The sequence below is a fragment of the Arachis ipaensis genome, chromosome B10 (assembly GCF_059453495.1).
Source record: "Arachis ipaensis isolate K30076 ecotype BB chromosome B10, ASM5945349v1, whole genome shotgun sequence".
Classification (NCBI taxonomy): domain Eukaryota; kingdom Viridiplantae; phylum Streptophyta; class Magnoliopsida; order Fabales; family Fabaceae; genus Arachis; species Arachis ipaensis.
Window position 1 is genome coordinate 135,732,759 of NC_142435.1, and position 12,350 is coordinate 135,745,108.

Here is a 12,350-nt window from a genome sequence, read left to right on the forward strand (position 1 = left end):
TCCAAAAATATGGATTTTTCCTAAAAACTAATGAAAATAGACTAAAAACTAACTAGAACATACTCAAAACTATATGAAATTAACCCCAAAAAGCGTATAAAATATCCGCTCATCACAACACCAAACTTAAACTGTTGCTTGTCCTCAAGCAACTAGACAAATAAAATAGAAGACTAATAGGTTGAGAAGCAATAATATCTCAGAGTTTTTGATTGAAGCTCAGATTCTAATTAGATGAGCGGGACTAGTAGCTTTTTGCTTCTGAACAGTTTTGGCATCTCACTTTATCCATTGAAGCTCAGAGTGATTGGCATCTATAGGAACTTAGAATTTAGATAGTGTTATTGATTCTCTTAGTTCAGTGTGATGATTCTTGAACACAGCTTCTTTATGAGTCTTGGCCGTGGCCCTAAGCACTTTGTTTTCCAGTATTACCACCGGATACATAAATGCCACAGACACATAATTGGGTGAACCTTTTTCAGATTGTGACTCAGCTTTGCTAAAGTCCCCAATTAGAGGTGTCCAGAGTTCTTAAGCACACTCTTCTTTTAGCTTTGGATCTTGACTTTAACCGCTCAGTCTCAAGTTTTCACTTGACACCTTCACGCCACAAGCACATGGTTAGGGACAGCTTGGTTTAGCCGCTTAGACCAGGATTTTAGTCCTTTAGGCCCTCCTATCCACTGATGCTCAAAGCCTTGGGATCCTTTTTATTTGCCCTTGCCTTTTGATTTTAAGAGCTTTTGGCTTTTTCTGCTTGCTTTTTCTCTCTTTTTGTTTTTTTTTTTCTGCAAGCTTTGTTCTTTGCTGCTTTTTCTTGCTTCAAGAATCATTTTTATGATTTTTCAGATTATCAATAACATGTCTCATGTTCATCATTCTTTCAAGAGCCAACATATTTAACAGTCTTAAACAACAAATTCAAAAGACATATGCACTGTTCAAGCATTCATTCAGAAGACAGAAAGCATTGCCACCACATTTAACTAATTAGAATTTCTCTTATTAAAACTCGAAATTTATTGCCTTTTATTCAAAAGATCTACTACTTTATTCATGTTTGCTGATGATGAGAAAAATAAACTATAGCTTAATTGGAGATAAAATCAAAATAGATACTAATTACTACTATATGACTCCTAAGGTAAACTTTTATAAGGACACTGTCACAGAGTTAAGGCAGAAATTGGAAATTATCAACCTTTATTCTGGGGGCACGGGGGTTCCTCTGATCCTTGGGGTGCTTGGTCCTACAAGAGAAGACTTTTGGCACTTCAATTCTCTTAAGTCACGCCCTTGCTCCTCTTGTTCTTTAAACATATAGGTCAGCATTTGGCTGTGTTCCTTCTGTTCTTTTATTATTTGCTCCAGAGCTTCCCGTATCTTGGTAACAGACGTCTCAAGGTACTCCCAATATTCAGATTGAGGGATCTCTGGGAGGAATTCCTGTGCTCTCTTCTTGATGGGATCATCCTGTGCTTGTTGTTTTTCCATTGATGCTTTGGTGATTGGCTTCTCAATTGAGATATACTCAGTTATTCCCATCCTCACTCCAGCGTCCTTGCAGAGCAGAGAAATCACGTTTGGATAAGCCAGCCTGGCCTCTTTAGAATTTTTGTTAGCAATTTTGTAGAGTTCAGTCGAAATCAGCTGATGAACCTCCACTTCCTTTCCCATCATGATGCAATGGATCATCACTGCTCTTTTAACTGTGACTTCAGAACGGTTGCTAGTAGGCAACAGAGAATGCCCAATGAAGTCTAGCCATCCTCTGGCGACTGGTTTGAGATCCTCCCTCTTGAGTTGATTTGGGACACCCTTTGTGTTGGTGGTCCACCTGGCTCCAGGGATACATATGTCCTCTAGAATCTTATCCAGGTCAATGTCTGCTCTCATCATCCTCCTGTTGAAGGAGTCTGGATCATCCTTTAGCTGAGGTAGCTTTAAGATCTCCCTGATCTTGTCAGGGGTGGTATGAACAATCTTTCCTCTGACCATGGTCCGAAATTCATAGAAGGCAGTTCCAGATAGTTTTTGCTTGTCAGTTTGCCACATATTAGCATAAAACTCCTGGACCATGTTCCTTCCCACTTTTGTTTCAGGATTAGCTAGGACTTCCCAGTTCTTGATTCGAATTCGCTCCTGGATCTCCGGATATTCATCTTCTTTCAGATCGAATCTAACTTCCGGGATCACTGATCTCAGACCCATTACTTTAAGATAATGGTCTGAATGTTCTTTAGATAAGAACTTCCCTTGATTCCAAAGTGGTTTTGGAACGCTCTCTTTCTTGCCTCTTGGAGTGGGTTGTTTTCCTTTAGGAGCCATGATCTTAGTGATCTCGGATAAACACACCAAACTTAGAGGTTTGCTTGTCCTCAAGCAAAAGAAAAGAAAGGAGAGGGATAGAAGGAGAGCTAGGTGCAATTGTTGATGGAGGAGGAGGGAAGCCGAACCCAAATTTAAAGGGATGGGTGGTGGGTTTTCGAAAAATTGGAAAAGATAAGATAAAAAGATTGAGTTGAAAAAGAAAAGATAGAAGATATAGTTTAATTTTGAAGAGATATGATAGATTTTTGAAAAAGATAAATCTGAATTTTGAAAAAGATAATATGGAGATTTGAAAAAGATATGGATTAGTTGAAAAGATTTTAGAGTGAAAAAGATAGATTTATTTTCAGAAAAGATTTGAAAAGAGTTGGATTGAATTTGGAAAGAGGGATTTTTAGAAATTAAGGATTTTAGAAATCAGGGTTCTTGACATGTTCATGTAAAAATCATGCATTGAAGCATAAAATTTGAAATTAGAATGGAAATACGTGTGGAAAAATGAATTTGGCTCCTCCCTGCCTTCCTGGCGTTTGAACGCCCAAACACTGCCTGTTTTGGGCGTTCAGCGCCCAAATGCTGCTCTCCTGGGCATTCAACGCCCAGCTGCTGCCATTACTGGCGTTCAACGCCCAGTGGGTGCCCATTTCTGGCGTTGAACGCCCAGATTGCTACCATTACTGGCGTTCAGCGCCCAGTGGATGCCCATTTTGGGCGTTGAACGCCCAAAATATACTTTTACTGGCGTTTTCTTGCCAGTGAGCTCTTTTTCTCTGTTTTGTGTACCGAGGTCTTCTGTAAATGATTATTTACCTTGTTGTCAATGAACTCTATATAAACAAATAAAAATAAAAATAAAAATAGAAATAGGGCAAAATGCTTAGAGGATTGTTGCCCCATGGCTGGGTTGCCTCCCAGCAAGCGCTTCTTTATTGTCTTTAGCTGGACCTTGCTGAGCTTTTAATCTAGCTTCAGCCTTGAGCATTCTTGCTCAATGTTGCCTTCAAGATAATGCTTGATTCTCTGTCCATTGACAATGAACTTCTTATCAGAATCAATATCTTGAAGCTCCACATAACCATATGGTGATACACTTGTAATCATGTATGGTCCCCTCCACCGGGATTTCAGTTTCCCGGGGAATAACCTGAGTCTAGAGTTAAACAACAGGACCTTCTGTCCTGGTTCAAAGATTCTAGATGACAGCTTTCTGTCATGCCATTTTTTTTATTTTTCTTTATAAAGCTTGGCATTTTCGAAAGCTGTGAATCTGAATTCCTCTAGCTCATTTAGCTGGAGCAATCGTTTTTTTCCTGCTAATTTGGCATCAAAGTTTAGGAATCTGGTTGCCCAGTAGGCCTTATGTTCCAGTTCCACGGGCAGGTGACATGCCTTACCATACACGAGTTGGTATGGAGATGTCCCTATGGGGGTCTTGAATGCTGTCCTGTAAGCCCACAGAGCATCATCCAAGCTCCGTGCCCAATCCTTTCTACGGGTATTTACTGTCCGTTCCAGGATTCTCTTTAATTCTCTGTTAGAGACTTCAGCTTGCCCATTGGTTTGTGGATGATATGGAGTGGCCACCTTGTGGCGAATTCCATACTGAACCATGGCAGAGTAAAGCTGTTTATTGCAGAAGTGAGTGCCCCCATCACTGATTAGTACTCTAGGGACACCAAACCTGCTAAAGATATGTTTCTGGAGGAACTTCAGCACTGTTTTAGTATCATTGGTGGGTGTGGCAATAGCCTCAACCCATTTTGATACATAATCAACTGCCACCAGAATATAAGTGTTTGAGTATGATGGTGGGAAAGGTCCCATGAAGTCAATTCCCCATACGTCAAACAACTCAATTTCCAAGATTCCTTGTTGAGGCATGGCGTAACCATGAGGCAGATTACCAGCTCTTTGGCAACTGTCACAGTTACGTACAAACTCTCGGGAATCTTTATAGAGTGTGGGCCAATAGAAGCCACATTGGAGGACCTTGGTGGCTGTTCGCTCACCTCCGAAATGGCCTCCATATTGAGATCCGTGGCAATGCCACAGGATCCTCTGTGCTTCTTCTCTAGACACACACCTACGGATAATTCCGTCTGCACATCTCTTAAAGAGATAATGTTCATCCCACAAGTAGTACTTTGCATCAGTAATTAATTTCTTCTTTTGTATCCTGTTGTACTCCTTGGGTATGAACCTTGCAGCTTTATAGTTTGCAATATCGGCAAACCATGGTGCTTCCTGAATGGCAAATAAATGATCATCAGGAAACGTCTCAGAGATCTCAAGAAAGGGGAGGGACGTTCCTTCCACTGGCTCTATCCGGGACAGATGATCAGCCACTTGGTTCTCTGTCCCTTTTCTGTCTCTTATTTCTATATCAAATTCTTGCAGAAGCAATACCCATCTGATGAGCCTGGGTTTTGAATCCTGCTTTGTGAGTAGATATTTAAGAGCAGCATGGTCAGTATACACTATCACTTTTGATCCTACCAAGTATGATCTGAACTTGTCAATAGCGTAAACCACTGCAAGTAATTCTTTTTCTGTGGTTGTGTAATTTTTCTGGGCATCATTTAGAATGCGACTAGCATAATAAATGACATGCAGAAGCTTGTCATGCCTCTGTCCCAGTACTGCACCAATGGCGTGATCACTGGCATCACACATTAGCTCAAATGGTAATGTCCAGTCTGGTGCAGAAATGACTGGTGCTATGACCATCTTAGCTTTCAGCGTTTCAAACGCCTACAGGCACTCTGTGTCAAACACAAATGGCGTGTCAGCAGCTAGCAGATTGCTTAGAGGTTTTGCGATTTTTGAAAAATCCTTTATAAACCTCCTATAGAATCCTGCATGCCCCAGAAAGCTTCTGATTGCCTTAACATTGGTAGGTGGTGGTAATTTTTCAATTACCTCTATTTTTGCTTGATCCACCTCTATTCCCTTGTTTGAGATTTTATGCCCAAGAACAATTCCTTCAGTCACCATGAAGTGACACTTTTCCCAGTTTAAAACTAGGTTGGTCTCTTGGCATCTTTTCAGAACAAGTTTCAGGTGATCAAGACAGGAGCTGAATGAGTCTCCATATACTGAGAAGTCATCCATGAAGACTTCCAGAAATTTTTCCACCATATCAGAGAAAATAGAGAGCATGCATCTCTGGAAGGTTGCAGGCGCATTACATAGCCCAAATGGCATCCTTCTATAAGCAAACACTCCGGATGGACATGTGAATGCTGTTTTCTCTTGATCCTGGGGATCTACTACAATCTGGTTATAGCCTGAGTAGCCATCCAAAAAGCAGTAATAATCATGACCTGCTAGTCTTTCTAGCATCTGGTCTATGAATGGTAAAGAAAAATGATCCTTTCTGGTGGCTGTATTGAGCCTTCTGTAGTCAATACACATGCGCCACCCTGTAACTGTTCTTGTAGGAACCAGTTCATTTTTTTCATTATGAATCACTGTCATGCCTCCCTTTTTTGGGACGACTTGAACAGGGCTCACCCAGGGGCTATCAGAAATAGGATAAATAATCCCAGCCTCCAGTAATTTGGTGACCTCTTTCTGCACCACTTCTTTCATGGCTGGATTTAGCCGCCTCTGTGGTTGCACCACTGGTTTGGCATTATCCTCCAATAAGATTTTGTGCATGCATCTAGCTGGGCTTATGCCCTTAAGGTCACCTATGGACCACCCAAGAGCTGTCTTGTGTGTCCTTAGCACTTGAATAAGTGCCTCCTCTTCCTGTGAATTTAAAGCAGAGCTTATGATCACTGGAAAAGTGTCACCTTCTCCCAGAAACGCATATTTCAAGGATGGTGGTAATGGCTTGAGCTCGGGTTTAGGAGGTTTTTCCTCTTTCAGAAGAAGGTTCAGAGGCTCTTTCATGTCCTCTGAATCCTCCAAATCAGGCTGAACATCTTTAAAGATGTCTTCCAACTTTGATTCAAGACTCTCAGCCATGTTGATCTCTTCTACCAAAGAGTCAATAAGATCAACTTTCATGCAGTCTGTTGATGTGTCTGGATGCTGCATGGCTTTGACAGCGTGCAACTTGAACTCATCATCATTGACTCTCAGGGTTATTTCCCCCTATTGGACGTCAATGAGGGATCGTCCAGTTGCTAGGAAGGGTCTCCCTAGAATGAGAGTAGCACTCTTGTGCTCCTCCATTTCCAGCACAACAAAGTCAGTGGGAAAGGTGAATGGCCCAACTCTGACAATCATGTCTTCAATCACGCCTGATGGGTATTTAGTGGAGCCATCAGCAAGTTAGAGACATATCCGGGTCGGTTTAACTTCGTCAGTTAAGCCAAGCTTTCTGATAGTGGATGCAGGTATTAGGTTGATGCTTGCCCCAAGATCGCATAAAGCTGTCTTGGTGCAATTACCTTCTAATATGCATGGTATCAGAAAACTCCCAGGGTCTTTAAGCTTTTCCAAAAAGCTCTTCAGAATGACTGCACTGCATTCTTCAGTGAGGAGAACTCTTTCTGTTTCTCTCCAATCCTTCTTATGACTCAAGATCTCTTTCATGAACTTGGCATAAGAAGGTATTTGCTCAAGTGCTTCTGCAAATGGAATCTTTATTTCAAGAGTCCTGAGATAATCTGCAAAGCGAGCAAATTGCTTATCCTGCTCCTCTTTCCGGAGTTTTTGAGGATAAGGTATCTTGGCTTTATATTCTTCAACCTTAGTTGCTGCAGGTTTATTGCCTACAGAAGTGGTTGAAGAAGCCTTTTTAGAGGGGTTGTCATCAGCACTTGTGTGTGTCTGATCCCTCACTGGCAATTGAGTGCCAGAGTTCGAAGCTGGAGTGACGTGAGAAGCCAACTCCTTGTCTGTTCCTGGCGTTTGAACGCCAGAATTATGCCTATTTTGGGCGTTCAGCGCCAGATCCTGCCCATTTTGGGCGTTCAACGCCAGATCCTTGCCCATTTCTGGCGTTGAATGCCAGTCCTGCTTTGTTTCTGGCGTTGAACGCCAGTTTTGGCCATGGTCTGGGCGTTCAGCGCCAGCCTTCCACCAATTTTCTAGCGTTTTAGCGCCAGAATTATTTTTCCCTGGGCTCTTACTGTCCTCAGGTGAATTTTGGGTGGTTTGCTCATTTCTTAGCTTTTTGATGCCTTGAGGTGGGGTATTTAATATTTTTCCACTTCTTAGTTGAACTGCTTGGCATTCTTCTGCTATTTGCCTTGACAGTTGCTGCTTTGTTTGCTTAAACTGTTCGTCCATATGTATATTAGCCATCCTTGTCTCTTGTAACCTGTCTTTAAATTCGGCTAGCTGCTTTGTTAGAAAGTCCAATTGCTGATTGAATTCAGCAGCTTGTTTCACAAGACTGAGTTCAGCAGTTACTGTTTTAACCTCTTCATTCATGGAAGGGTTGCTGCTTAGGTACAGATGCTGATTCCTGGCAACTGTATCAATGAGCTCTTGAGCCTCTTCAATTGTCTTTCTCATGTGGATAGATCCACCAGCTGAGTAATCTAGAGACATCTGAGCTCCTTCTGCAAGCCCATAGTAGAAGATGTCTAACTGAACCCACTCTGAAAACATTTCAGAGGGGCATTTTCGTAGCATCTCTCTCTATCTCTCCCAGGCATCATAAAGAGATTCATTATCTCCTTATTTAAAGCCTTGGATGTCCAGCCTTAGCTGTGTCATCCTTTTTGGAGGGAAATATTGATTCAGGAATTTTTCTGTCAGCTGTTTCCATGTCTTTATGCTGGCCTTAGGTTGGTTATTTCACCACCTCTTAGCTTGATCTTTTACAGCAAATGGAAACAGTAATAGTCTGTAGACATCCTGATCTATTTCCTTATCATGTACTGTGTCAGCAATTTGTAAAAACTGTGCCAGAAACTCTGTAGGTTCTTCCTATAGAAGACCGGAATACTGGCAACTTTGCTGCACCATGATAATGAGCTGAGGATTCAACTCAAAGCTACTGACTCCAATGGAGGGTATGCAGATACTACTCCCATATGAAGCAGTAGAGGGGTTAGAATATGACCCCAGAGTCCTCCTGGACTGTTCATTTCCGCTTAGGTCCATGATGGAGAAAGGGAGATGATGTAAAATAAAAAAAATATTTTTATTTATTTATTTATTTCGAAAATAAAATAAATCAAAATAAAATAAATCAAAATGAGTAAAAGATTTTCGAAAAAGTGAGGAGAGAGAAAGTGGTTAGGAGATTTTGAAAAAGATATGATGATTTTTGAAAAAGATTTTAAATTTTGAAATAAAAATCTGAATTTTTAAAGGAGAGAGAAAAACAATAAGATAACACAAGATTTAAAATTTTTAGATCTGAGGTTCCTTATTTTCAAAAATTTTGGGAGGGAAAAACACCAAGGAACACCAAACTTAAAATTTTTAGAAAACCAAAATAAATTTTCGAAAAACACAGAAAAATCAACAAGAAAACACCAAACTTAAAGTTTGGCACAGGATTTAATAGAAAAATTATTTTTTTGAAAAAGATTTTAAAAAGAAAATAAGGATTCTAAGATTCTAACACAACAATAAAAAGAGACTCTAAACAAAAAAGAGAAATTTTTCCTAATCTAAGCAACAAAATAAACCGTTAGTTGTCCAAACTCGAACAATCCCCAGCAACGGCGCCAAAAACTTGGTGCACGAATTATGAATCACACTTTTCACAACTCGTACCACTGACCAGCAAGTGCACTGGGTCGTCCAAGTAATACCTCACGTAAGTAAGGGTCGAATCCCACGGAGATTGTTGGTTTGAAGCAATCTATGGTTATCTTGTAAATCTTAGTCAGGAAGTCAATTATGTTTATCAGTTGAATTGCAAATAAACAATAGAGCATGGATTAAAGGTTACTTGTTATGCAGTAATGGAGAATATGTTGGAGTTTTGGAGATGCTTTGTCTTCTGAATCTCTGCTTTCCTCTGTCTTCTTGTTCACGCACGCACGTCCTCCTATGGCAAGCTGTGTGTTGGTGGATCACCGTTGTCAATGGCTACCTTCCATCCTTCCAGTGAAAACTACGCTCACGCGCTCTGTCACAGCACGGCTAATCACCGGTTGGTTCTCGATCCGGTTGGAATAGGATTTACTATCCTTTTGCGTCTGTCACTAACGCCCAGCCTTCAAGAGTTTGAAGCTCGTCACTGTCATTCAATCCTTGAATCCTACTCGGAATACCACAGACAAGGTTTAGACTTTCCGGATTCTCATGAATGCCGCCATCAGTTCTAGCTTATGCCACGGAGATTCTGATTAAGGAATCTAAGAGATACTCATTCAATCGTATATAGAACGGAGGTGGTTGTCAGGCACACGTTCATGATTTGAGGAAGGTGATGAGTGTCACAGATCATCACCTCCATCACAGTTAAGCGCGAATGAACATCTTAGATAGGAACAAGCGTGTTTGAATGGAAAACAGAAATACTTGCATTAATTCATCGAGACACAGCAGAGCTCCTCACCCCCAACAATGGGGTTTAGAGACTCATGCCGTCAGAGAATACAAAGTTTAGATCTAAAATGTCATGAGATACAAAATAAGTCTCTAAAAGTTGTTTAAATACTAAACTAGTAGCCTAGGTTTACAAAATATGAGTAAACTATGATGGATGATGCAGAGATCCACTTCTGGGGCCCACTTGGTGTGTGCTGGGGCTGAGATTTGAGCAATCCACGTGCAGAGGCCATTTGTGGAGTTGAACGCCAGTTTTTGTGCCAGTTTGGGCGTTCAACTCCAGCTTTTGATCCTTTTCTGGCGCTGGACGCCAGAATTGGGCAGAGAACTGGCGTTGAATGCCAGTTTACGTCGTCTATCCTTGTGCAAAGTATGGACTATTATATATTTCTGGAAAGCCCTAGATGTCTACTTTCTAACGCAATTAGAAGCATGCCATTTCGAGTTCTGTAGCTCCAGAAAATCTACTTTGAGTGCAGGGAGGTCAGAATCCAACAGCATCAGCAGTCCTTTTTCAGCCTGAATCAGATTTTTGCTCAGCTCCTTCAATTTCAGCCAGAAAAATACCTGAAATTACAGAAAAACACACAACTCATAGTAAAGTCCAGAAATATGGATATTTCCTAAAAACTAATGAAAATAGACTAAAAACTAACTAGAACATACTCAAAACTATATGAAATTAACCCCAAAAAGCGTATAAAATATTCGCTCATCAATAGTCATCAGAGCTCATGAATGGTAAAAGGAGGTTCAATGGAATCTCTATGGTCTCTAGATGAGCCTCAGATTCCTTTGGTTTCTCAAAGAAAAACTCCTTATTGGTCAGTGAACGTCCCAGGAGGTCTTCCTCACTAGGATTCATGTCTTTCTCCTCCTCTCTGGGTTCGGCCATACCAAGTAAGGTTATGGCCTTGCACTCTCTTTTTGGATTCTCATCTGTATTGCTTGGGAGAGTACTAGGAGAAGTTTCAGTGACCCTTTTACTCAGCTGGCCCACTTATGCCTCTAAATTTCTAATGGAGGACCTTGTTTCATTCATGAAACTTAGAGTGGCCTTAGATAGATCAGAGACTATATTTGCTAAGCTAGATGGATTTTGCTCAGAATTCTCCGTCTGTTGCTGAGTGGATGATGAAAAAGGCTTGCTATTGCTAAACCTGTTTCTTCCACTATTATTAAAGCCTTGTTGAGGCTTTTGTTGATCCTTCCATGAGAAATTTGGATGATTTCTCTATGAGGGATTATAGGTGTTTCCATAGGGTTCTCCCATGTAATTCACCTCTGCTATTGCAGGGTTCTCAGGATCATAAGCTTCTTCTTCAGAAGATGCCTCTTTAGTACTGTTGGATGCAGCTTGCAATCCATTCAGACTCTGAGAAATCATATTGACTTGTTGAGTCAATATTTTATTCTGAGCCAATATGGCATTCAGAGTATCAATTTCAAGAACTCCCTTCCTCTGAGGCGTCCCATTACTCACAGGATTCCTTTCAGAAGTGTACATGAACTGGTTATTTGCAACCATGTCAATGAGTTCCTGAGCTTCTGCAGGAGTTTTCTTTAGGTGAATGGATCCACCTGCAGAATGGTCCAATGACATCTTAGATAATTTAGACAGACCATCATAGAATATATCCAGGATGGTCCATTCTGAAAGCATGTCAGAAGGACACTTTTTGGTCAGTTGCTTATATCTCTCCCAAGCTTCATAGAGGGATTCACCTTCTTTCTGTTTGAAGGTTTGAACATCCACTCTAAGTTTGCTAAGCTTTTGAGGAGGAAAGAACTTGGCTAAGAAAGCCGTGACCAACTCATCCCAAGAGTTCAGGCTATCCTTAGGTTGAGATTCCAACCATATTCTAGCTCTGTCTCTTACAGCAAACGGGAAAAGCATAAGCATGTAGACCTCAGGATCAACCCCATTGGTCTTAACAGTATCACAGATCTGCAAGAATTCAGTTAAGAACTGGAAAGGATCTTCTGATGGAAGTCCATAAAACTTGCAATTATGTTGCATCAGAGAAACTAATTGAGGCTTTATCTCAAAATTGTTTGCTCCAATGGCAGGGATTGAGATGCTTCTTCCATGTAAGTTGGAATTTGGTGCAGTAAAGTCACCAAGCATCTTCCTTGCATTGTTGTTAGGTTCGGCCATTACTTCTTTTTCAAGATTCTCTGTAAGGTTTTCTCTGGATTGTTGTATTTTAGCTTCTCTTAGTTTCTTCTTCAGAGTCCTTTCAGGTTCAGGATCAGCTTCAACAAGAATGTTCTTATCCTTGTTCCTGCTCATATGAAAAAGAAGAGAACAGAAAAGAAAATATGGAATCCTCTATGTCACAGTATAGAGATTCCTTATGTGAGTATAAGAAGAGAAGAATAGAAGAAGGAGATGAGAGAGGGAAGAATTCGAAAATTAAATAGAATAAAATAAAAATATTTTTGTTTTTAATTTAAAATTAAAGTTAAAATTCGAAAATTTTAAAAAGAAAAATGAAATTAAATTAAATTAAAATTTAAAATAATTAGTTAATTAAAAAGGAATT

At 40.5% G+C, this 12,350-nt stretch overlaps 1 non-coding gene across 1 annotated transcript; it reads left to right on the plus strand.

Moving 5' to 3' along the window:
* Window positions 1–11,461: 11,461 nt before the first annotated feature.
* Window positions 11,462–11,569, plus strand: LOC148581826 (small nucleolar RNA R71). The gene has a single exon (XR_015895978.1). It is a non-coding gene; the product is annotated as a small nucleolar RNA R71 (small nucleolar RNA).
* The last annotated feature ends 781 nt before the right edge of the window (window positions 11,570–12,350 follow it).